The following is a 26,881-nucleotide window of genomic DNA, read 5'->3' as shown; positions in this document are numbered from 1 at the left end:
ATGTTATAGTAATAAAATAATGACTTGGATTGCATTATTGAGGAGTTTGGTGATAAAATGAGTGATCAGGGGAGGATTTATCAGTATGCAAGTCTATAAATAGGTATGTGAAAAAACAGCGAACGTGTACATTCGTCCTGTTGATTTGATGGACAACGACACCTGTGCCTTTTGCCAGTTCTGTTGTCAATTCAACGCTTGTCAAAGTGCTTATGGGAAACTCTTGTCAGCTACTTTCATTTCCCTTGCTTGTTGTTTCCTCTTGGAAGATGATCAATTTAGCAATAAAATGGTTACTCACCTGCTGCCCTTTTCTTGCTCTTCGGAAGCTCACTGCATTTCTCCTCTCACTGGACATCATTCAACGGAAAAATCAGGACCGTCATATCTCGTCTCCTCACTCTGTAGACTAGAGTAAAAAAAAAAACCTGCCTGTCAGTATATTGCTATTATGCCTGTAGGGGGGGCCATCATTCTACCAGGACCACCAGAGGTTTCCTCCCCCTTTCCTCTCCGCCAAACAGTGAGATTACTCCTTAAACATACATTTCACTTCCCAACCTTAGAGGCCCAGCCGCACGTGCCTCGTCCCAGGAAAGTTCTCTGTGAACCAGAGGGGACCCATGGCCAATTCTATCTCTATCACTCTGGGTTCCCTTTGTGGAAAGTAAGGGCTGCTTCCCAGCTTTAGTGGTTGGTTGGTTCAGTCTTACCTCTACGAGCCAAGGGGAAATCCTCTTTTCTAAATAGCTGCTTTCATCTGTGCTAGTCTACCTCTCTGGAATGCTCTTCTTTTGTGTTTAAAAAAAAAAAAAAAAAAAAAAGACATACCTTTAAAAAGTTTTGTGATTTGGGTTCTTAATATCAAATTACACCAATCAGTGGTAGCTGCAGTTTTTTTTTGTAATGTTATACTCCAATGCATATCTAAAAATATATCATCAGCATGTTCCCCAGACCAAAAATCTATTAAAATGTAGGATTTAAAAAAGTCAGTTGCTAATATTGAGGTGTGTATCATAGATGGTTAAGAAGTAGCAACACTCACCATAGCCATTCCCAAAGGCAAACAACAGTTGTAGCTTTTTTTAAATTTTTTTTAATTAAATTACTTCCTCTCATTGAGCTGAATTGGAAATGCTCAGTTTAGTTCAACTTTGATCTCAGAAACATACTGTACAGCAATTATCATCAGAGGAGCTCACTGCCAACATATAGTGCAACAGGGACCACTTGTTTTAACAAATAACCGTCCTGTTTGACCGTTGTACATTGTGCTTTATCTCTGACTGTGCTACCATAGCAGATATCGTCAACAGCAGACACCATTATTGGAATACATATTTCAAAAGTTCAGTCACACTATTTTAATTTTGCACAAAGAGATCAGTCAGTTTTTTTTCCCCCAGGCCTAACAGTAATTGTGGTTGCCCATTTGTTTTTTTCAGGAATATTATACTGCAGTGAGCATGGTTATGTTCTTTTTTCTCATTTTGAAATTCTGAAGTGTGAAAATCGAAAGGGATGTTATTTAGATGCTAACTGAGAAATTAGGGTTAAAATGAACACGAAGTAGGACGTATAAACCAGCATAAACAATTTAATTAAGTGTGAGAAACCAGTAGAAGACTTTGGCATATAACATGGCTCTCCTGTTATTTTGAAAGGAAGGTTTAAGCATACATGACAGCAAATCCACAATAAAACACAACAGAGACCGAAAATATCTGCATATCCTGAAAGTACGGTAAACAAAACAAATCTCTAACGCAAGCACTAAAAGAAAAGTGGTTTCAAAGCCTTGGTTATCAAACCTTTGAGTAAAAAAGTGCATCAATGTTAAAGGCTCTGTCACTCACATTACTTTTGACTACCCTTTTATGGTTACAGTGGATCTCCTCACAATACTGTCTAAAATTATTAATTTATTTATGACAAGAAACAAAAAAGGAACATTTTAATACTGTATACTGTATATAATGGAGCTATTGTAAATGTTCTATCGCCTTTAGTTCAGTTTAAGCAAACTTTAAATCATTAGGCAAAGCATTGATTCGAATGTAAGCCCATAATTGCACTAAAGAGAAGATGTTTTTTTTCAGCTTTAGTTTCATTTGGTTCATGTTATCTTCTCAGGATTGAAAAGTTCAGCGATAAGTCAGTCTGTACTGTCCTGTACATAAATAAATAAAACCTTTTTTTTTCTTTTTTTAAACTGTATGTTTGGCTTCAAATATAGTTAAAAAATCAATATTTGCAGCTGGTCTTGTGACAGGGTTTGAAAGGCTTAGAAGAACTTTGTTACCATTTAACATGGCTCTCCTGCTAAATTGAAAGGAAGATTTAAATGCAATGTGTCAAGACAATAATAGGAAATCCATAATAAAACACAAAATATAGGCCTAAAAACACAACAGTATAAAGAGGTGTGAACACTTCATACAATCAGTGTATAGTAAAGGAATAAAGGAGTGTGAAATACTGTAATGACTTTTAAAAGGAGAAAATGTCAGGTATTAAATGAGGAGTAACACAACAACAACTTTCAAGTGCTGCAGAGACTTTGAATTGTAAAATTAACTGGTGGTGTTGTCCTATCTTAAAAAAAAAAAAAAAACACTGAAAATGGTTCTTATATTGCTCTAATAAATAAAGCTGTAATATACACTGCTGGGCAAAAGTCTTAGACATGTTGCATTTTTCTACTCTGATGCATTATGAGCATCAACAATTTACTCAAAGCCTCCACTAGTGTTTTCGACGATTATGAAACACCAGAACATACTGAGTGTAATATTATAAAAAAAAAAAAAAGAACTGCAGCTAGTACTGATTGGTGTAATTTGACATTAAGAACCCAATTCACAAAACTTTTTAAAGGTTGTTTTTTTTTTTTTTTAAACACGCAAAGGGCTTTCCAGAGAGGCAAACTAGCACAGATGAAAGCAGTTAGTTAGTGCGGCTGGGCCTCTAAGGTTGGGAAGTGAAATGTATGTTTAAGGAGTAATCTCACTGTTTGGTGGAGAGGAAAAGGGGAGAAAACCTCTAGTGGTCCTGGTGGAGTGATAACCCCCCCCTACAGGCATATTAGCAATATACTGACAGGCAGGTTTTTTCTTTTTTTTTACTTTAGTCTACAGAGTGAGGAGACGAGATATGACGGTCCTGATTTTTCCGTTGAATGATGTCCAGTGAGAGGAGAAATGCAGTGAGCTTCCGAAGAGCAAGAAAAGGGCAGCAGGTTAGTAACCATTTTATTGCTAAATTGATCATCTTCCAAGAGGAAACAACAAGCAAGGGAAATGAAAGTAGCTGACAAGAGTTTCCCATAAGCACATCAAAGTATGGTGAAGCATAAGCAAGCATTGTAAAACCGAGAGATGCATGGCAAAGCATATCCAGCCCTGTGGCAAAGTGGTTTGTAGTGCTCCGGTGTATAGGTGAGTTGAGGTGCTCCAACAAAGGACAAACACAAAGTCTACCGGTCAGGTTTCTTTTAATGCCCTTTTTAAACCGGGTTTCAAATAATAAAGCTGGCTCTACCCAGCAATGGGTATTGCCAGTGAAAACTGGACCCAAAATAATAAAGCTGGTTCTACCCAGCAATGAGTATTACCAGCTACAAAACAAAGGGGTTGCAGTCCCGAAATAATAAACACAAAAACACGTCTCCAAACTGGGCGCTCTGGTGCAGGTGCGGTGCTCTGAGTGCTGGTGCTCGTGCGCGTTCAGGTCCGGGCTTCTTGCTGCAGCTCCAGCTTCGTATCAGCCGTCTGGCAAAACAAACACAATACTCCTCAATGAACCCACTCTTCATTCAAGATTCCGTCCTTGTCTCCTCCCATTAACCACAACAAAGGAGCCGATTATGGCGTCACGTCCCCCTAAAGTACCCTAAGCCCCGCCCCCTCCGATAGCTAGTTCAATCACGTCTCCTCCAATTCATGAATGAAACTTCGCTCACCGTACTAGGGCGATGACTCCAGGTACCGTAACGCCGCCCTCTTCCTGAATGGCCGGCTCCCGACTGTCCCCAGGATGAACTGCCCAACCATTCAGTAGGAAGCCCACAGCTCCTGTTGTACAGTGCCCTCACTGGTCGAGAGGGAGATTTTTGATTCGGATTCATTCGCTCTACGTCAAAAAGTAGGTTACAGTAAAGACTACAGTATAGCATGTTATAAGGTGAAAGCTACGGTGGTCAATATTAGTCAAAACACAACTACCAGTAATTAGTTTTCAAGAAATGTTCATGCATTTAGATGGAGAACATTTTTTTTTTTAATAAACACAATTTTGAGTAGAATCCATACATCCACAGTTCCTGGGACCAATGTTCTATTCGCTTTACTGCCAGCATTATACAGAAGTAGTATGATTTACAGGCACCACAGTAAAGTAACAATAAATCATATGACAGAAGTGCAATGGGTGCACGACACAAAGAGCATTGTTTACAATTTCAATATCAAAACACCACAGCTGCATACCTATCGAAATACACAACTACTTGCTGCCTTTGCCTTTTTGCAATCTCTGTAATAATCAAATGTTATGAACTGACCCTTGTACAGAGACTTGAAAACATGTTAATGTCTATATCTGAAAGTTCCATCTTTGTGGCATGTTGTCATTAAAAACAGCTTGCTATATTTATCCAGAACCTGTCAAAGATGAAGAGATTAGTGGTCTATGCATTTTTTGACAGTGTAACATTTCAGCGTGTGAAACTTTAACTCAGGCAAAGTTGCTGGTATGTAAGGGCTGGCACAATGGAATACAAACAAGAATGCAAGCTGTTAGATTGTTTAGGGCATTGCCGTGGTTCAGAAATGTTCTTTGCACTGTTATGCAGACTATCAGCAGCACTCAAATTCCCAACCTGTTTTGATTCAATTTCAGGACTGCAAGATCAGCACTCTTTCTCAGTACTCGCTATTTGCATATCTTTTACATAAGTATGGTTGCTGCCCAGTTATGAAATATACACAGGCCATATCCTAGCAATTTATCTTACACAGAAAAGTTTGAAATTCTGAATAATTTCCTTTGTGATTAATTTGGTTGCACCTCAGTGCAAAAGACAATGTAAAAAGGTTTTGCCAAAACAATGCTATTACAGTATTAATTCATTTTTTTAACTTAATCACCTCAATTCCACCTTCTTTGTGTGCACATTTCAAAGGGTGATTACCCTATAATTAAACCCCTTCATCTGTGGTTCAGGGGATGTTTATCGGGGTCAAAATTGGTTTGAAACCCTTCTGTGCCTTACTTGTGGTTAAAGGTGTATGTATGTATCTATGTTTGTACACCAAGCTGAAATACAACCCCATCAGGATGTAGAATTAGTTTATTAGGTTACCACATTAATGTTTTTTTTTTTTTTTTTTTTTTTTTAACAGTTTGACACAATTGGGGCTATCCAATTGTGTCAAACTGTTAAATAAATGTAACTAGTCTCATTTTTACATGAATGGATGAATACTAAATAAACGTGGTCTATAGGTAGAATTGTACACAGTTGTGTTTTTTTATATAGCTTTACATAAGATGTATAATTGAATGTTTAAAGTTGTGGATGAACATACAAAATATTTTAGAAATCAATCATGCCCTTTTTAAATGATGTGACCGATACACCCTTCACATTGAGAGCTTAAATCGTTCTACACACTCTGAAAAAAAAAAAAAGAAATGATTGGATGCTCACAGTCAACACTACAGAGAGATTTATTTTAGGACTTATGGCTTATGCCCCCTAGCACTGAAGGGGTAAGATAGCTTTGATTTTTCTTCACCGTCTTCATTGCCCAAGCTTGAAGGTGCTATGGATATGTGATGCTACGGAAAGTAACTAGAATCACGTGCAGCAGTGTCATCTGGGGTGAACCTATGACCTATCCATTTTAGATATGTTTCGTCTTTATATTTTAGACACCCTTAAAATGTTTTTGGAAAAAAATCTAATCCAAGTGTCATTCTCTTACACTGATACAGTGGTATTATTTGAACAAACAGGTAAATCTTGATTCCTGTTGTCTTTTGAAAACAAGTTGGTGTTACTTCAAGTTGCATTTTGATGTCTAGAATTTAATTTCTAGTAAATAAATCAGAAATGCATGGATTCATTCTGGTAACCCAACAAGGAGGCAGGTCACAGCACAAACACGTGTTCAGCTAAAATAAATGTATTTTTAATTGAAAAAAAAAGAATGTACAACAATGAAGTTTAAACTACAATGCTGGATCTTTCTGTGCTTTAGCCCATTCTTACAACTCTCAGGCCCTTTTCTATTTGTTTTCACCTTAATTTCTAATAAAGTTAAATTAAGTGGATAAGATTCTGTGGATGGACTTAATTTAAGCAAAATCCCTGTTCCTCCCTGTCACTGGTGATTTACCAGAGACAAAAAACTAATAAGACTATCTGTCCTGATAGTATTCTATTTCTGCTGCTTGCTCTGGTGTTGGTCGGGGACAGAGTATGCAGACCTTGGAAAGCACATCCATTGAATAGCTGGGATATTCTGGATGGTGTACTTATCAGTTTCAGAATTCTTCCAATTCTAATTTTAAATATATCCTTGACATTGTAGCTACATATATGAAACATGAAACATTATGTATTGGAAACCCTTGTGTAGTCTTGGAACACTTTAATCCCCCTTGATTGAGAAACCTTTTAGGTTACAATCGGGCAATTTCCATAGGAAAAAAAATCTCACCTTTTTCTCGCTCTATTTTGGTAGTACTTTTGGGTTGTGTGTGTTTCCATGTAGCCAGAGAAATTCTCATTCCAAATACAAATATCCTAATTAATGTTAAAATATGAGGACGAGGGGAGGGGTGGGGGTATATTTAAATGTTTTTGTCTGTTTCAATTTGGCCTTGTATGACTGCTCCTATCCTACAGCTTTTTTAAACTGGGCTTCCACAAAGTTTTTAGATTTTGTTAAAACACTGAAAGTGCAGCCTGCCACCAAAGAAAAAATTATTAACAAGCAGCTTATAAAAATAATAAAATAAAACATTCCATAAGAAAGTGTTGAGTATTATTCTTGTATTAAAGTACTTTTTGTGAGCCAAATGGCAATAATTTCAAATGTTGAATAAATGGTGTCACGTAAAAAAAAAAAAAAGAAAACTGAATAAAGAGTTGGTCAAAGCAGCTTGCCAGTAAAGGATTGCTTGTCATGGCCTACAGTTATAGTAGAACGTTGCAAGAGGTTACGTCACCAACAGGATTTGCACTGCTGAAGTCTTGTAAACATAATGTACGACTTCCGGACATGTTTCCATGCAAAACTAAAGAGTTTTTTGTCAATTGTACAGCTTTTTAGCATGAAAAGACGATTTACACACCCCTTAAAGTCATACAATGTTATAGACACGCACGAGAGACTTGGTTAGTTTCTAAGCTGCATGTAAACCCGGCCAGTGTCTGTAAGCCAAGTCAAATGGATAAAATGTCAAATAACTACAGCAAGCGTTGTTTAGAACTATGTGGATGTATCTTATTTACGCCAATAGACGGTCAGGTACAGTGCTGTACACGGCTTCTGTTTCTGTGTTCGTTATTTTCTTTTTTGTTTGTTTTGTCCAGACTTTTTGAAGATGAAATCTCCGTTTATCAGGTTTTTAGTTTCTACTATCTAGCATGCCCAAAATAACTCTGCTGGAATTTTGAGGTGCTGAGGCACAGTTTACACAGTAAACTGCACCATGAACAGGGGGAAGTTATTATATTGGGTTAATATGACATGCATACTTTTATAATTACAATAGAGTACTGTAGGGCTTGATATTTGCACATGCCGTTATGTGAGGACATTGCTGTAGGTTCAACATAGTGCACATCCTGCCAGAGCCCAGGGATAATTAAAAAGTAAACGATAGCAAATTCTGAGTAGCGTGTACTACTGTGTGCAGGTTTTTTTTTTTTTTTTACTTATATGTGTAATAATAGTTAATCAAAACAACAAGCTATTGAAAGCAGTTTCCAGTGTAGGATATTTCCACTGGGCAAGTATAAGATTAGAGACCTTCGATACTTTGTGTTGCAGTGGAAAATACCTTACTAATACAATCCTGTCATGCAGAGACATGCTCTACATTCATTTCCCACAGCTGGCGAGTCCAGCATTAGGTATTATGTATCTTATCAGAGCATAGTAATCACTGGTAATACACAGAGAGTGCAATTTATGTAAAAGCATGATATAGAACTAGTCTAGAAAATGATCTAAAATGTGCCTCTAAGTATTATTAACCCTGATTAAGGTCATTGTCCTAGACTTCTCTAAATTTGGAAGCCTATTATTGGGATTTAGGATGTCTTTTGATGGCATTTTCTATGACGCACACAATGTGATATAATAAAAATTCCAGATAACTATAAATATTTTTTTAAAGATTTGTTTTGAAAAAACGTATTAACAATAATGCTGATTGGATTTATAAATAGCAGCAACCAGTTTATCATATTGACAACTAAGCCATCCATTACCAACAAATCCCTAAACACCTAACTTCAAACCTCAAGTCTCTCAGCTCTTTCCTGTTCAGATGTTCAGACAAGGCTCGCCTGGGTCTCTGACACACATTGGCCTTTGACATTAAGCTGCCGATGACATGTATAGATGACAACTAAAAAGCTTTTCCATCTGGCAAAATATTATATTATATATTATATTATGCTTTGACCCCACCATTAAATACAGTTCAAGAAAAATCTTAAGTCCCTCTCTGTGTAAAAAGAGTACATTTTAAAGTAGAATGGTCGAGTAAGCAATCCAGATTTGCTGTAAAATGTATTGAAACATTGCAGAGAGCAAGAATGTTGATACTTTTTGTTGGATCAAAATATACAAGCTTTTAAGACAATGTAGGTCCCTTCATAAAAGGGTTCAACTTTGATATTGAAAAATTCAGAACTCTAGACTTGGTTTCTTTGAGAAATGTATTATTGTAACATTTTCTTGACTTGCACAATGAATATAAGAAGGGTACAATTCTGTTCCTCATGGTCCAGAACTTCTGGGCTTTGTTCTGCCTGTACCCTACTGTAGATTACCAATATGAACCAATTTAATCAGTTATCATTAAATATTTAATGATACCGATAAAAACCTGATGGATTTGTTATACATAGATGCCCCACAGTCACAAAATTCAAACTATGTTTGATCAATAGGTTGGGACTGAACCAGCAAATGTGAAAATCTTCACATGCAAAATAAATTGATACTGATTCTAGAGAGCCCATATTACTCGATACTGTTTTAGGCTTAACAGTTCTGAGAATAAACGTCTAACCCTAGTTAAAATATCTTTTGCAAACTGCAAACGTTGTTTGATTATTAAAATGGATTTTAAAGAAATTGAAGCCAGGTAAAGAAATTAATAAAACTCTTAAATTGTTTTAATTAGGGGTTTAAACAGAAATTCCAGGGTGGTTATATGCAGAATGCTTTGCTCTGCATTGAGATCAGCATAAGAATAATTAATGCAATATCCATATTAAACATAAAACTAAAGATCAACTAATAATAGAGATGGGCTTTCATTTGTTTAAATTAAGGTTACAAAAAATAGTTTTCCATTATTGTGCATAAACCAAACCAAACATGAAAAATAACACCAATCAATGCAAAAAAAAAAAGATGCTTTAGTGCTAATATGACTCTAAATTCAAGGTATGTGATAGGAGTTTCAAACTCGGCTCAGTCTTGCAAATCTCTAGACTTCACCTGCCTGTGCCCTGCGCTTAATAAGTGCAATAACCATTTGCTGCGCTGTGGTTGCTAGGAAATAATAGAATGTGTACATGTACTATGGCAGTGTCTCAGGTTATTCTGGGATGTGATCACTGCAGCTTGTTTTGGGAACACTTTAAAAGGGTCTCCTTTAGTAGAAAATATATAACAAAAAACAGGACATGTGCATTCACAATCTATGTTATGGAGCCTGTATTTTAAAATGCTGCGACCTGTGGACCACTTATTTGAATCCTTGGTTATAATGTATTGCTTTCTTTTTAATTCCAGTTTAGAATTAAAGATGTGAGAATCATATATCCGGCACTGTTTATATCCTGTACCATTGTGTTCATCTCAGTTTGAAAATTCCTGCACAGCACTTTTGCAGGTTACAGTAAAGGCCACAGTATTTTTTTCCGGGGAGCTGTATGCTTTTCCCTGGTTAAAGATGCACAGGCAGAGTTCAGCTGCCTGATGTTGCGAGCAGCAGTGGAGGAACAATGGAAGAGTTATGGTTATTCAAGAGGTACCATTTTGTTAGCTCTGTGTAATGTAATTCCTGAGCGGTGGGTAGTTGTATACATAAGCACTTATTCTAAAAAAAAAAATAAAAAAAATTGATAGCTCAAACTACAAATGTTTAATTTACAGAATGGTTAGATTATTACAACAATTCTCAAACTTAATTCTTGTATTTTTTTCTCATTTGTATTTGCTCTTACTCACTACTGATGTTATTGTATTTTATAACTGCTCTTAATTGTAAATCTTAATTGTGATTTTTTTGTATTGTGATATTTTGGAATGTGATACTTTGTAACATCTGTAAATTGACCTGGATAAGGGCGTCTGCTAAGAAATAAATAATAATAATAATAATTCTATATCATATGGGGTTTGATTAGTCAACCGTTCACATGCTATGATTAATATACTGAAAGAAAAAGTCCAAATGAAACCCCCTTCTACTTTCTGTATTGTAAATACATGTGTTAAATGTGTGAAACAAAAGTATCAGTACAGTCTCACTTTATGTACCTATATTCTGATGTGGATCCAGTTCATCCAAATGTTCTGTAGTTCATCTCCTCTTGTTGTTTATGGATTTTTCATTACATGCTTTAAATCCTAGTGACTGTAATAATCCAGCACAGGGGGAATGCTAAATTGATTTAGTTAGAGCAAAATCATTGTACAGCGCTACCGGTGAAGGAAATTATTTCTGAAGACAATGTTTTGATTTCAGAGAACTAATGGCCCACAACAATTAAATTGACCTAGATTTGAAAACTGTGCTTTAAGGATAGCTCAGTGGAGAGAATAAGAGCTACAGGCTTGTATTAAGAACTGTTTCCCTGCTTCGCTGATAACCTTGCTTGGTGTGTGTGTGTGTGTGTGTGTGTGTGTGTGTGTGTATATATATATAACTGATTCATTACTTACATTCCAAAGACATTAAATCAATAGTTAAGATTTAGAAATGGTTTGTTGCAACGCTCAAATTGTGTCTGTTTATTCTCACAATGAATCAATTGTCTGATGTCATTCTTAATATATTTTATATTCATATAAATTGCAGGCTGAACCGTCTGCATATAAATTCACTCGTTTTCATTTCTTCATACTACAGCAATTTTATAAATTAATAAATGAATACATTCATTAATTTGTAAATTAAAACATTCAACATTTCATTCTGTTACAAAGATGCAAAACACATTTTTATAATCCGATGTGCCACTCAAATGAACTGGCTTTTTCAAAGATTCGGTTCTGTACAAGCATTGTAAAATGGGCTCAACATGGATGGACTGGATATTGAGCAGACGTGCAGAATAATTCAGACTTCACTGAGCAGAGGAACAATGTTTTTATAACGGTAGTGGTTCTAATCAATACATTAATACATGTTTTATTTTACTGTCTATTTTGGGGGGTAGACTGTCGCTAAAATTCCATAGCTTAGCCCCAAGTTTTTCAAATTTTCCAGGTGCATAAAGAAATGAAAGATGATTTGCTTACTGTAGTCTGATCACGGGGTGTTGTCATGTTAATGCATTGTAAAGTTTGTATGTGTTTTTATTTATTTGTTTTTGTTTTGTTTTGTTTTGGCAACATGCATTTGTATACTATATATAATAGTCTTTGTTTTTTAACGCTGTATATGTGCTTTAAAAGTAAGTTTCCACAGTTTTTTTACAGCCTTTAATTCACCATGTAATTACAGTTTCCAGGTCATAAGACCACAGGTGAAGTAAACATGGTAATATATAGTATGTACTGTTTGTGCAATGTTTTTTAAAATCTGTTTTACACCATAAAGAGCTACGTTCTCAAACTATTTTAAAGTTATGGTCCAAACTGAAATATGATACAACCAGTGTTTCAGCTTTAATTCAAGGAATTATTATTTCCTTTGTATTAGTTAGTATTCTGTCCAACGCATTTATATGAAAATTCGTTTCTACAAACCGTTGTACTATAGGTTGAATTATGATTGTAATAATTTGTATTTTATTAAATTGTAGCCTGTGCTTTTTGAATACTCGCTACAGTCACTTCCCTGAAACATTACCAGGCTTCAGTGTTTTACAATGACGACATACACTTCCTGTATGGTTTTGTCCATGGCAAATAATCATAAATGTGACTCTTTTTTTTTTTTTTTGATCTTTCATATTAAAGATATAATAAAGTTATCCAACATCAATCACTGCAGTACAACTTAAATACCTTCCATAAAGCGAATTAAAGTCAAATGCGTGAATCGATTTTGAATTTTTTTTAAATTCCAGACGTATACATGATTTAAGGGCTTCATGGTTAACACAGTGTACAGTTCGAGTCCCGGTGCTGGGAAGTCACTCCTGATCGACAGCAGCCCATTAACGAGATTGTGAAACAGTGATCATTATGGCTGCAACAGCCCTTGCAGTGTTTGTTTTAAATCAATCAATCAATCATTCAATCAATCTTTATTTTATATAACTCCTTTCATAGTGTACAACGCAGTAACAACAAGCAAATCCATAATACTTTAAACATCACTTACACTACACCCTGGGTAAGGGCATGTGCTAAGAAATAAATAAATAAATACATAAATCATTGAAATGTGAGGTGGTGAACTTAGATAATGCACAGGGTATATAGTCATAGTGTCAATGTGTGATCTTTGAAGGACGCTGCTACGCTTCTCTATGATGCCCTCCCTGAAAACCACGAACCTCAGAAATGTAACGCTGAGGTAGGCCTACAACTCTATTCTATTCTATGATTGACTTTTTTTTTTTTATTGTAACAGTTTTACAGATTGGAATATAATGTCATTAGCAAATACTTATGTTGGGAAAGGTACAAAAAAGTCTATATACTGAAGCACCCAGAGAAAGCCCCATATACATGATGTGCACTTCATTATAAATATTTTCAAATTCAGAGTGCTTAAATCACTGTCCCTTAAGTTAAAGAATTAAGGAGAATGTTATTACAGTAAATAATCAATGTGTTTACACAACATACAGTACATGTGCTTTTTGTATATGTAAAAATAAAAAAGAGATACATTATATACATGGGCACTGATTAGCAATAAATGCAGACATGTACAGGGTAAAGAGCAGTGTGTTACATAATGTGAATACGACTTTCCTCCAAATATGACCCTGACATCTGGGATGCAAATGCGTAATTGGCCAGCAGCAGAAAAGCCTCTTTCCTAGTCCTCTGGTAATGCAGATGCTTTTAAACTCTTGTCATTTCATGCTGCATTAATGAGTTCATTTTTATCTCTGGGTTTTAGCGCAGTGCAGCCTCGAATAACCTTCCTATAAAATTGGTTCAATCAGGCTTTTCAGTTACAGTTAATAGGGTTACGTTTTGGGTGTGTAGTGGTTCATTGAATGAAACTAAGCTTTTTCTGTAAAGTGAATGAATATGTGACGATATTGTTCAGCCACCACTATCTGAATCTTATGACTATTCTTTATAAGTGATATGAATTGCTAAACGTGGGCTCTTAACTGTGTCCTTCCCTCTGTTCTAGCTCTATTCACTTGTGTATACAGCAGATCTGCAGCGTTTTCTGGAGAGAAAAATCTCAGGAAGATTTTCTGTATCCCTTGGAAAAAAATGCTACTGTAACTCTTGGCTAGCATGAGCTAACTCAAAGAGACCATACCATAAGGTATATAAAATGATTACAAGAGAGTGTTTAATCCACTGTGAGGCACTAACAGATGCTGCACTTCATCAAGTTATCACACAGGCTAGAACGGTGAAGACGAAGAAATAATCAGCAGAGCAATGAAATAAATCAAAACTCAGCTGCATGTTAACACTGCAGAGAGAGATTTCAATAGGATTTAGAAGACTTTTTTTATAGTCAGAGAAAAACTACTTTTAAGGCCCACATTACCTTTCTGTTTCTAACTGAAATACTGAATCCCTCAATGTATTCAGAAAATGTGGTTTTATAATATAGGTAGAATAAATCATAGTAACTTTGGAAGAAGAAAAATTATCTATTGGACTCCATGCTATGCATGGCAGTGACATTAATCCCCAGTCACGGCTGTAAATACAAAATTCAAACTATCAGTAACATATGCAAACTTGCATATACTATGGCCCCAAAGGAGAATTGCATTTCCAAATGGTCATACACAAATCATGGTACAAAGGCTTTTATGCCGAAGCAGACTTCCCTCACTGCAAGTGTGTGGTCACTTGTCTGGTTTTCCTTTTTCTATGTACTGGTACTGAATTCATTTGAAAAAGTCAATTGGCCTTGACTGTTTTTATTGTTGTTGTTGTTTGTTTATCAGACTAGAACTTATACATAAGAATCTGCCCCAGGTGGAAATTAAGAATTTTAACATAGACTGATTCTGACAAAATGATCATCTACAGTAATACCTTATTCACACACTCTGGCATTGTAATGAAAAATATAATAGGATATACAGAAAGTTTGAGCTCAGGGGAAGTTATTGAGAATAAAGTGGGAAATATTGAATTAAAACTTGTAATTAATATAATGGTATCTTTGTTGTTCATAACAGTTAAAGGCAATCTAATGTTATAACCATACATATATGTGTGCTATGCACCATTGATCTAAGTACAGTATCAGGTTCCAAACCAATGACATTTTCTCGGTCTTTCCACTTTCTAACACACTGAATCTTATTCAGCTCTCTACTCTGATAGGATGCAGATGCGTTATTTACAAGTGCAAATAATTATGTGAGGATGTGTTGGCTTCTAGCTATTTAAAAAAATACATTTGTTGTCATTTCCTCCAGCATTTATCAGCTGTTCTTTCTGATAAAACAGACACAGCTGAGAAAGATCCAATGGAAGCTCAAGGATACTCGATAGGTCAGCTAGGGGAGGTGTGTGAAGTCCCGGTTGTGCTTTCAGTCCTCTGAATTAATATGGAAAATGTTATCTTGGCCGCAGTTGAGCAGTCTGAAAAGAAAAGGTTTGCAGGGACAATCTGCAGCTGCCACAATATTATGGTATGACTTCCACATAATATTAACATGCCCGATTTGTTCATTGATGGATTGAAAAAGTATTAAAACCCTATTGATTGAACTTTGCTGATATCCAAATCCCCAAATCCAAATAAATGTAATGCATAATTACATAAGAGAAGCCGGCACAGCAGGATGAACAGTGAAGGGAAGGCATGACAGAAGAGGGGGAGCAGAGAGGGGGTGTAGGGAGACACGAGGGATTGGAAGAGGCTGTGTGGTTAGGCAAGAACAAAGGTCTTGAATTGAATGCGAGCAGAGATAGGTAGCCAGTGGAGGTTGCAAAGAAGAGCAGCAGCATGAGAGTAGTGAGGTTAGGAGAACAGCAAGGAGAAAGTTACAGTAGTCTAATCTGGAGAGTAACCAAGAGCTTGGTCCAGGAACTGGATGGAATAAGAAGTGAGAAAAAGACAGATTTTGGTAGATGTTGCTAAGAAAGAAGCGGCAATTGCGTGGCAGGGAGATCTGTTGAGAGAGAGAGAGAGAGGGAGGGTTCAAGAATAACACCTACGTGTTATGAATGGTTTTTAAATTACAGATGTTAACAATTTACTTTTAGATAAATCTGTTCAGATATTACCATTGCTACCTTTCTTTCAGTAATTGTTTTCTGTCTAATCTGGGCATGCTACTTGTATTTATTTAATTAGTTTGCTAAAAATCCATATATAGTCGTTTAGCATCAGATAAAGCTCTTTTCTGAGGTTTTCTATATACTGTATTAATAGGTTACAAAGTCAAGTTTCATGTCTTATAATTAGGGCTTATGGTTTTCAGTTTTAACCGATAAATGACAAAACACCACTGATACAAAAACAATGAAATCGATGTATAGCCAATAAACACCGGAAAACACCAGAAAAAGCAGGGGAAATGGTTACCCACCCTTTCCCATTAAAAAAAAAAGGAATGGGGGATGGTTTAGCAGGATTTAAAGCTGTATTACAGTTAAGATTTAAAACAGAATTGCAAATTGTGGCAAAATGTAAAAAAAATGCCTAGACACACAAAAACCCCGTAAGAATATGTCCGTGGCCATAAGGATTTCGTTGTGGAAGATGGCAAAGGAAAGAAGGTACAACTTAAATGTGCAAGTACTGTGAAGTTACTTTTAGACATATTTTGCAAGAAAAAATGCCCAAGCGTTTAGGAAAGTAACCGAAAACAATAATTTCACACAGTATACAAAAAACGAAAGTCCAGGAAAAAAAAAAAAAAAGATTTACATAAAACTCAAAAATAGTTACAAAGAAACACCAAAAAAATTGAATTAATAACAACTGAAAAACAGGAGCCCTATTTATAATCTAACTTTGTGAAATGCAAACAAATAATATGCAAAATACCTGGTCTTCTTTCTGATTTAAAGTACATATAAGGCTGAATGGTAGAGGGTTTTCATATAGCATAGTTATGGTATACACTGATAAACAGATTTGTTTGTATTATGAAATTATACATGGTTAATGGAACATGCTTAACAGATATGTATCTTTAATGCAGCAACACACTGTATGTTATGCTAAAAACACACTTGAATAACATAGCAAAGTGTAGGATTTCCAGTACACAGTAAGCAATATATTTTATTTTGTTACCCTCATAGATTCACATTTCTGAAAATATTTATCCATCAAGCAAGATAAGACTACTGAACAGTCGAAAACACAGCTACTGTATATGATTACCTTAAAGCTTGCTGTAGCTGTATAAAAGCCATTTCAAAGTTCACTCATGCGATGCAGACTTCACAAGAATACAAATAAAAACACTTTGTTTTCATTTGACATCTCAGATAACTAATGCATAGCTGCAGATAAAATCAAAGAAAACAGCAAGAATGTTATCGTGAGTCAGTGCCACTTCTGCCAATTATCTCCAAGCTGATGGAAACCATTTCCACCAAGCTGCTGATGTCCCATATGAATCGTAATAAGACATTGCCAGAAGGAGATTAAGAAATCAGGGTAATAATTGAAAACATTTCAGGAGATCGGAGAGGAGGTGCCTCCTAGTAATGTCAGAATGTTGACGTGTCAGTGGGGATTTACTTTGCCTGATTTTCTAATATCAGTTTTCATTAATGCCCCAAAAGCCAAAGTCCTTTCTACGTATCCACAGAGCATGGGTAGCACAAACAATGGCAACATGAGCTTTTGTAATTTTTCCCAAAAGCTTATTAGCCTGACCAGTAGGGACCACGCTCTGATGCCCGTCCAATATTTGGCCCCTCTTTATGATACTGCCAGCAAAGAAGCCCAGTGTCAATTGCAAGGTGCAAGGTGAATACGTTGACCCTCTGTATCAACCGCCGCCTTCTTTATCACAATTACACAGTTGTTATTATTGTTTAGACTTCCACCAACCTCAGCTATCAAGGAATTCCCTATGGCAGCATACTGGTATGAACTGGAACAGAAAACAATTTGTGTGTAACTTCAATAGGTAAGCTACAGTCCTTAAGGAAATTCTAATCACTGACAGCCTCTTACTATGTCTTCAAAATGGAGAATAAACTAATAAAAATATTTAACTTTTACTTAAGTTAATTAAATCTTATAGAACAACAGAGATAATGTGTAGTTTAGGGATTGGATGGATACCTACCTGCAGTCTTACTTGTGTATGGAGGTAAAGGCACAGTGTCAGTGGGCAGGCTTTTCTTGTGTGCAAAATATCTCCATAGAATCATGCCGTGTATATTGAATGAAAACTACAGCGATGGTTTAAATATGGACTAAATATGTTTCAATCAAACTTTACAAACTTATCTTCAATGTACACCAACACCACTTTTTCATATTAATATAATACATAGCACAATTAAATAAAACAGTAATTGACCTCAGTTGCACAGTAAGTAGGCTATAAACAACATGAAAAGAAATACACCTGCTTTATGTAGTTGTGGAGAGCTTTATTTCTGCAAAAGCATGACATTTTCTGTATTGCTATATGATTATACACTGCAGATTTCAATACTGGGTTACCACTGGATATGCAATGTTATCTAAGACACACATGCAAGAACACTGCGGAAATACCACACAGTCACAGGGAGAAATCGGCCTGAACAGGCGCTGTAAATCCCTGTATGTACCACTGTGGCAGGGTAGAACTCTGCTACCGTAAACAGTGTGTGAGAATGTAAGTTTGGCAGGGATGGGATTAAATCTGTCCCTGCCAGCAATCACAGGTGTGGCCATTCCCCAGTTAGGTAATTGTTGCTAATTGGGGAGTGGCCACACGTACAGTATAAAGGAGTGTCTGTATTATTTTGTGACTTGATAGTGAAGGCTAATGCCCAGCCAAGTCTTTTTTGTTTAAACCTTTTATTTTGGCCCGCATGCTGCGTTTTGTTTGTAGCCTTCTGTCTCTGGGTCTCTTTCTGTCTCTGGGTCTCTTTCTGTCTCTGGGTCTCTTTCCTGCTGGTACAGCTTGGGCCGTGACGCTACCCTGTCACAACCGCACAAAACTTGAGTTAATTAAGGTAGAGGGGAAACCGTAACCACAGGTAGCAACTACATTCTCTTAGTAGTATGAAGCAGCTTAGGACTTTTTAAATCAGACGATGTCTCACAGCCAAGCAGGTCAATGTAACTTTGAATGTTATGATGAAATATATTAAAGTTATTATGTATTTTATTTATTTTTTTTTTTTTTTCAGGAGCGATGGAGAATTCCTATTGGTGGAATTTCTCAGTTGTGGTATAAGCTGTCTAAACTCAATGTTTATACAGTGCCTTCAATGTACTGAGATGTACTGGCAAGCACAGGGGGTGTTGACAAGTGAACATTGAGAACATCATCTTATATAAAGATAAAATATTAGAACAACAATATATTGCTTGGGCTACCTACTACCTATTGTAATGTAGTGAATTAGGTATACAATTTATTTAAAAATGAATAAATCTCTAGTTTCCCTCCCAGGGACTCAAATGTAGGAAATACATATATAACTTATGAGATTTGCATCATGTAGAACCAGAATTCCCTTTGACAATAATTGACATTCACACGTGTCAGAAATATAAAACAAGATTTTATTTATGACTAAAAAGGGTGCACAACTAATCTAATATTACAGAAAGGAACGGTGTTTGATTAGAGAAATGCGTGAGTAGTATACAGTTCATTGATTTCTTAGTCAAACAATTACAACGACCACAACATTATTAGCATACATGGTTAATATACACCACCCACTCGATATACCGCGGGTATCAGGGCCCAATACAAATCCGCTATATATCGAGGGCCACGATATAGCGAAATAGAAAAACAAATACTAGGCTAACAAATACTGTACAACCACTCCCTTGTTTTATCGTGGGCGTCAGTGTCCAATATAAGTCCTCTACTCAACACTCTTTTTCTCTTAAATAGTCAACCCGCCCACTTCTGCAATTGGTCCGTTTAAATATTTGGGGCAGTGATTAACTCACTCCACTTGTCTCCTTATCCCTTTGCCGTCTAATCAGAACTCCCATACTTGGACACGCACATAAACATGTTGTGTTTTATTGCTTGTTGTTTGGTAACCTTAAATCAGAATTTAAAACCCAATCTATTAATAGAAAGGTCTGAAGTACCTGTTTCCAGTGATATAATTTGTTAATTAGTGGAATATAAAAAAAAATATGTAAGCCATACCCCCCATAAAAAAAATCTAAACATTATAAATATTAATAAAACTATATATTTAATAATAGATAGATAGAAAAAAAATATCTGGATATTACAGTTGCAAAATTTTGAGGATTTCAAATAAAAACAGTTTTCAAATATTTTTTACCGTTGACAAGCTACAAGGATTTGTCCGAACCGTAGTCTGTATGTAAAAAATACCCCAAACAGCGCCATCTTATGGAAGTTGGCTGGACTAAGCAAAATATTATAAGTACTTTGTCAAGTCTGATGCAACACCTTTTACACTGAAAATATACAAATACATACAAGTGAAAATGCAATTGTTTTATTTATTATTATTATTATTATTATTATTATTATTATTATTATTATTAAAAGTATTTTTCTTACATTTACTAAAGTGCACGAAAAGCACATTCTTTTTATTTTCAGCATACACTGTAAAATAAATAATCATGTCACAAACACTAATCGTATTACTATATTATTATATACAAATGTTACAGAAAAAATACAACCACAAATAGTAAAAACAAGTATGAAATCAAGCTATTTTATGTAAAGCAGAATAAAGTAGCCTACATGTTGAGACCACGGCAAGTAAAAAATAAAGAAAAAATATATATTCAGCAGAAGAAAAAAAACAGTCAATAGAAAAAAATAACTATATGATGATAAAGCAATACACTTTTATACATGGCGGTAGCAGTTTGCGTCCGTCGAACAGGCCAAAGTTCGCACACACATACAACACCATAATATATATATATATATATATATATATATATATATATATATATATTATATATATACACACACACACACACACAAAACATTTAATATTACATATTGAATCGAAACATATATTGAATTATAAGTTCAAGAGATAATTACCTTCAAAAACAGCCAAAGATGAGAAGTCTGTGTTGTCTTTGTGCTGTGTTTAGATGGCATATCGCAAACTTCCTATATAACTCAGATTCAAATTTCCTGTGCATGACTTTCTTTAAGTGTATCATTAAAAATACACAGAGGGAAAATGGGTTTTCTAGGGCTAGGTATACTCAATAACAAGCTTCAGAAAGGCTGATTGGATTACCACACGGCTTGTTATTGCATTATTATTTTTCGGTTCTCAGGCACAGAAATTAGAATGGTCCGGAGGCAAAGGGTTATTGGTAGATTTCATCTTTGTGCCACTCCTTGGCCTTGCTTGTGATTGACAGTTCATTCAAATTAACTTTGTCTTATCAACTTGATTGATCAGTCCTCATAGCTCAGGACTGGCTTTTGTCAGTCCAGTAGGGGCCATGATATGATGAAGGCCATTTGGTCGGCTTATCAAGAGCTGATCTGAAGAGGAATTTTTAAGACTCAGCTTCACAAAGCTGCATTTGTCTACTTTGAGCAAGGAATTGGGGGGGGGGGGATTCACGAATGCATCATGTCATGCTGCTAATACAAGCTACAGTTGCACACAGGATGCAGTAAAACCTCTACATTATCCATATAGTAATGTTAAGAACTAACGCTGGTAATGCCTCACTCTAGTGGTTGGCAGAATCGCTGACAAATTAATGCCAATGCCGGTAACAATGTTGCTGATTGTTTTTTCAATTGCAAAAAATGCTAATAAAAGGTTTGCAAACAAATGGATTTGCAGTATCATTTGCTATGAAGAATGAGGGTTTTAGTAGTTTATTAGAAAGGACTGGGACCATCATTTGCCAAACTCCAGCCCTTTTAGCAAATAATTGTTCTTTTTAATGTCCAGAGCTGCCTTGAGTAAACTCATATAAGGAAGCAATTTTGCCTTGGCTCAGCAGATCCTATTTCCAAGCCAGCTGACTCCCTGTCGCCACCCGGGTCATTTTCTGAACTTGTGCATTCTTGCTTGGAAGTCTCTGGCTGTACTCTATGTTTGCCACTTGATACATACAAAGAAACACAAGCACATAACTACAACAAACATAATAACCACACGCTATCTACAGCGCCCTTTTTAAAATATCCTCTCTGGTGTTTACCAGACCAATGTTTATCAGACAACCTGCACCTAGAAACTAGAAAAAATAACAAAAACCTTTCTTCCATGATGCAAATAATGCCTCTGAATAGATGCATATCTATTTTCCATATTACCTTTTTGTATTTGCATTTGCCTGACACATCAACAAGATAAAATCCTGCATGGTTGCAGGATGTTATTTTAAACCAGTATAAGCAACAACAAAAAACTAAAACAAAACTGAATAACAATTTAAACTTGTGGCAAATTATGGAACGTTCACGGAGGAACATTTTCCAAAGTTCTGATGTTTGCCAGATTATTTATCCCAAAACTGCTCTGGAATGTATTTATTTGGAATTTCGAATCCTTAGATAGCACGTGCAAAGCTGCTTTATTTCATTTGGTGGCAGCCAAATCAAACCCAGGGCAAAGAAAAGCAGTTTTCTCTCAAGCAGGAGGTATGGGATGGGGTGCTGTATTAATGAAAGGGGCTGCAACAAACAGGTAATGCGTGGAACTGTAACCAGCTTGAATGAAGGAGACACTGTTCTAGCTCACCTGGTAGAGTTCTGTGTGACCTGAGCATCAGTTTTAAAATATTACAAATAAAACAAATTAAAAAAAACCCACATAAAACACAAACACAGGAGCAACAGCAAGAGCCAGTATCACAGCAAGCGGGTTTTATTGAATAGTCTAGAAATAGTCTTGAAAACACAATAGAACTGTCTGGCCATGTCCTATCCTGGCTTAAATCTTACCTTTCCGATAGATTTCAGTTCTTCTCTATTGAGAAGGCAAAATCTGAAAGGTCTGAAGTTGTCTTCAGTGTTCCACAGGGCTCTATTCTTGGTCCTTTGTTATTTGCATTATATATGCTACCATTGGGTGATATTATCCACAGACATGGAGTGAACTTCCATTGCTATGTGGATGATACCCAGCTATAGCTGTCCCTAAAGCCAGGAAATACTTCTGCTAGAGTTACTTGCTGCTTGTGTTGCAGACATAAATTGTTGGATGCCTCAGAATTATTTAATGCTAAATTATGATAAAGCAGATGTTATACTAGTGGGCTCTCAGAACCAATTAAAAAATGTGGGATTGCACAAGCTTGACCCTTGTAATCTCTCATTGACTCATTACAAAAGTATCATTTTACCATTTGAGAAATACAGTCACACTTGGACCCATTTTTTCTGTATCTGATGCTGAGAGACGAATGCGTGCCTTGGTTTCATCTATAACTGTAATGCACTTTTCTCTGGTATCCCAAAAGGTGTGGTGTCTCACTTATAGCTCGTTCAGAGTACCGCCGCTAGAATTCTGACTAAATGTTACAGTGAACATATTACCCCTGTGTTAGCCTCCTTACACTGGCTCCCTGTACAGTATAGAATTGATTTTAAGATGTTGCTGTTAATCTATAAAACCATAAATGGATTAGCACCTAGTTAATTGCAAGAGTTACTGACCCCGTATCATCCAAACCACACACTTAGATCACAGGATGCAGAACTACTGGTTATTCCTACGATCAACAAAATTAACATAAAGGGCTTTTTCATGCAGAGACTACAATGGAATTCCCACCCTTTTTTATCAGGGAAGATGGGACTGTTACAGTTTTTAAGTCAATACTGAAAACATAATTTTCTAAAACAGCTTTTTTGTCTTAGTGGGTTTTAATGTAACTTTTAAAATGCTGCTTTTTAACATAATTTTATATATATATATATATATATATATATATATATATATATATATATATATATATATATATATATATATATTAGTGCCTTGCAAAAGTATTCAGACCCCTGACCAATTCTCTCATATTACTGAATTACAAATGGTACATTGAAATTTCGTTCTGTTCGATATTTTATTTTAAAACACTTAAACTCAAATCAATTATTGTAAGGTGACATTGGTTTTATGTTGGGAAATATTTTTTAAGAAAAATAAAAAACTGAAATATCTTGTTTGCATAAGTATTCAACCCCCACACATTAATATTTGGTAGAGCCACCTTTCGCTGCAATAACAGCTTTAAGTCTTTTGGGGTAAGTATGTACCAGCTTTGCACACAGTGTCGGAGTGATTTTGGCCCATTCTTCTTGGCAGATTTGCTCCAGGTTGTCCAGGTTGGTTGGACGACGCTTGTGGACCGCAATTTTCAAATATTGCCACAGATTCTCAATGGGATTGAGATCAGGACTTTGACTGGGCCACTGTAGGACATTCACCTTTTTGTTCTTGAGCCACTCCAATGTTGCTTTGGCCTTGTGCTTGGGATCATTGTCCTGCTGAAAGGTGAATTTCCTCCCAAGCTTCAGTTTTTTAGCAGACTGAAGCAGATTCTCTTGCAGTATTTTCCTGTATTTTGCTCCATCCATTCTTCCTTCAATTGTAACAAGATGCCCAGTCACTGCTGATGAGAAACATTCCCACAGCATGATGCTGCCACCACCATACTTCACTGTAGGGATGGTGTGTCTTGAGGCATGGGCAGTGTTAGGTTTGCGCCACACATAGCGCTTTGAGTTTTGGCCAAAAAGCTCTATCTTGGTCTCATCTGACCACAAAACCTTTTCCCACGTCGCAGCTGGGTCACTCTCATGCTTTCTGGCAAACTCCAGACGTGCTTTCAGATGGTACTTTTTGAGTAACGGCTTCTTTCTTGCCACCCTCCCATACAGGCCAGTGTTATGCAGAGCTCTTGATATGGTTGACTGGTGCACCAATACTCCACTCCCAGTCACTGAACTCTGTAGCTCCTTCAAAGTGATTGTTGGCTTATCTCACAAGTCTCCTTCTTGTTTGAGCATTGAGTTCTGAGGGACGGCCTTTTCTTGGCAGTGCCTGGGTGGTGTGATGCAGCTTCCACTTCCTGATTATTGATCCAACTGTGCTCACTGGGATATCCAAACACTTAGATATTATTTTGTACCCTTTCCCTAATCTATGCATTTGTATTACTTTATCTCTAACTTCTGTAGAATGCTCTTTGGTCTTCATTTTCCTTCAGATTCACAGCCTTACCAATGATCCTTCAACAGTGGGGTTTTTATCCAGAAAATGTGACAGCAACTTTAATGGTTCATAGGTCGAGGCCAATGGTAAGATAATTGTGTCCTCGTTAGGGCAATTTCTTTCATCGGTGCAAACTGGGAGCTTCCACAGCACAGGGGTTGAATACTTATGCAAGCAAGATATTTCAGTTTTTTATTTTTCTTAAAAATATTTCCCAACATAAAACCAATGTCACCTTACAATAATTGATTCTGAGTTTCAGTGTTAAAAATAAAATATCAAACAGAACAAAATTTCAGTGTACCATTTGTAATTTGGTAATATGAGAGAATTGGTCAGGGGTCTGAATACTTTTGCAAGTATATATATATATATATGTATTTTATTTTCTCCTGTAACAAATGTTCTGTGTGTAAAAGTAAGTGTTTTGTGGCTGGCAGCCATCATGGCTCAGGTGTGGAGGATCAGTTGACCAAAATACCCAACAGCTAATGTATCAGCCTGATCTCTTGGCTTTGATTTCTGTAAATCATCCACCACTTTTCAAAGACGAGATGCAAAGGTTACCTATTACTGTACCTAGATACCTAGAAAGAACTGACTTTCCACCAAGCTATTGCATCCTGTCACTTCTGTCCAGTGCTAATTCTTCAGTTTTTGTGAATTTTACAAAGTAAATATGTTCAGTGTTTACTTTCCACTGCTCATTGATAAACACATCTCATGAGTACTCACCAATCAAATGCAGTCTTTTTTATTTCAGTCCTGTATGTACCAATATCGGTGGCTATGAGCAAACTATGACACCAAGAAAGACAAGAAACGAACACAGCTTATAATGCATTTTAATAAAGGAAACAACAGCGGTAATATCATATCTTTCTGAATAAGTTGCAAAACTGGGTACAATTAAAGATACATATGCCATAAACATCTTGAGCGACGATTTGACAAATAAAAAAAAAAATGATTGGGATAAAAAAAGTCTTCTATTTCTTGAAGATATATGACAAGGTATTGCAGAAACATAAAATCCCAAGCGATATCAGCCCACAAAGTGAATGAGTAATACTCTGAAGGCGGTTAGTTAAATGTTAATTAATGTACAGTAGGTGACTTGTTTGTGTGCAATCTGCTGTTATTCATTTCCTTTTCATTAAGAATTATTCCATTAAATTGTCTTGGTTTACTTACAAGAATTAAAAAAAAGTCCCTGTCAGTGTTCTGCTTTGGCCTTGCAGAAATATTGATATTGTTCAGATTTCGTAAACTGGCCACACTGTTGAACGGGGGTGGTGTTAGTGGGCGTCGTGGATAGCAACGACTCCTCCCCCTGTGGAACTAGAGACGGCAGCTTCACCTCCCCCTCTCGGGACAATAGCGGCTCCTCCCCCTCTCGGGACGACAGTGGCTCCTCCCCCTCTGGGGATGACAGCTTCTCCTCCTCCTCCTCTCAAGAAGACAGCGGCTCCTCCCTCTGCAGCTTTCAGGATGGCAACTCTGGCTCTGGCAGCAGAAACTCCCTCTCTGACCCTGGCAGCAGCAGCTGTGCAAGCAGTTGTTGATGATGTTGTAGTCTCCGAAACATGGCCTTCTGATGCTGGTGCCGTTAGTTTCTCTATATTTTTGTTTTTGTTTTCCTGTTTTTTGGGGAGGGGGGTTTAACCTGCAGTTCAGAGCTGGGACAATAAGGGTTGCTATCCCGCTCTGATGCCATATGTGGTAAGGCATCCCAGATTCCAGAACTGCAGTTCAGAGCTTCTTTGTACACTTTATATTATATAATAAAAACACACTCAGGAACAAAACAAATCCTCTAAACAAAACATAAATAAAACACTACAGCACCCCAGCTTCAGCTAACACGGTGTCCTCTCCCT

The sequence above is a fragment of the Polyodon spathula genome, chromosome 2 (assembly GCF_017654505.1).
Source record: "Polyodon spathula isolate WHYD16114869_AA chromosome 2, ASM1765450v1, whole genome shotgun sequence".
In the NCBI taxonomy this organism is placed as follows: Eukaryota; Metazoa; Chordata; class Actinopteri; order Acipenseriformes; family Polyodontidae; genus Polyodon; species Polyodon spathula.
The sequence above is the reverse complement of the archived record's forward strand: the minus strand, read 5'-3'. Positions refer to the sequence as shown.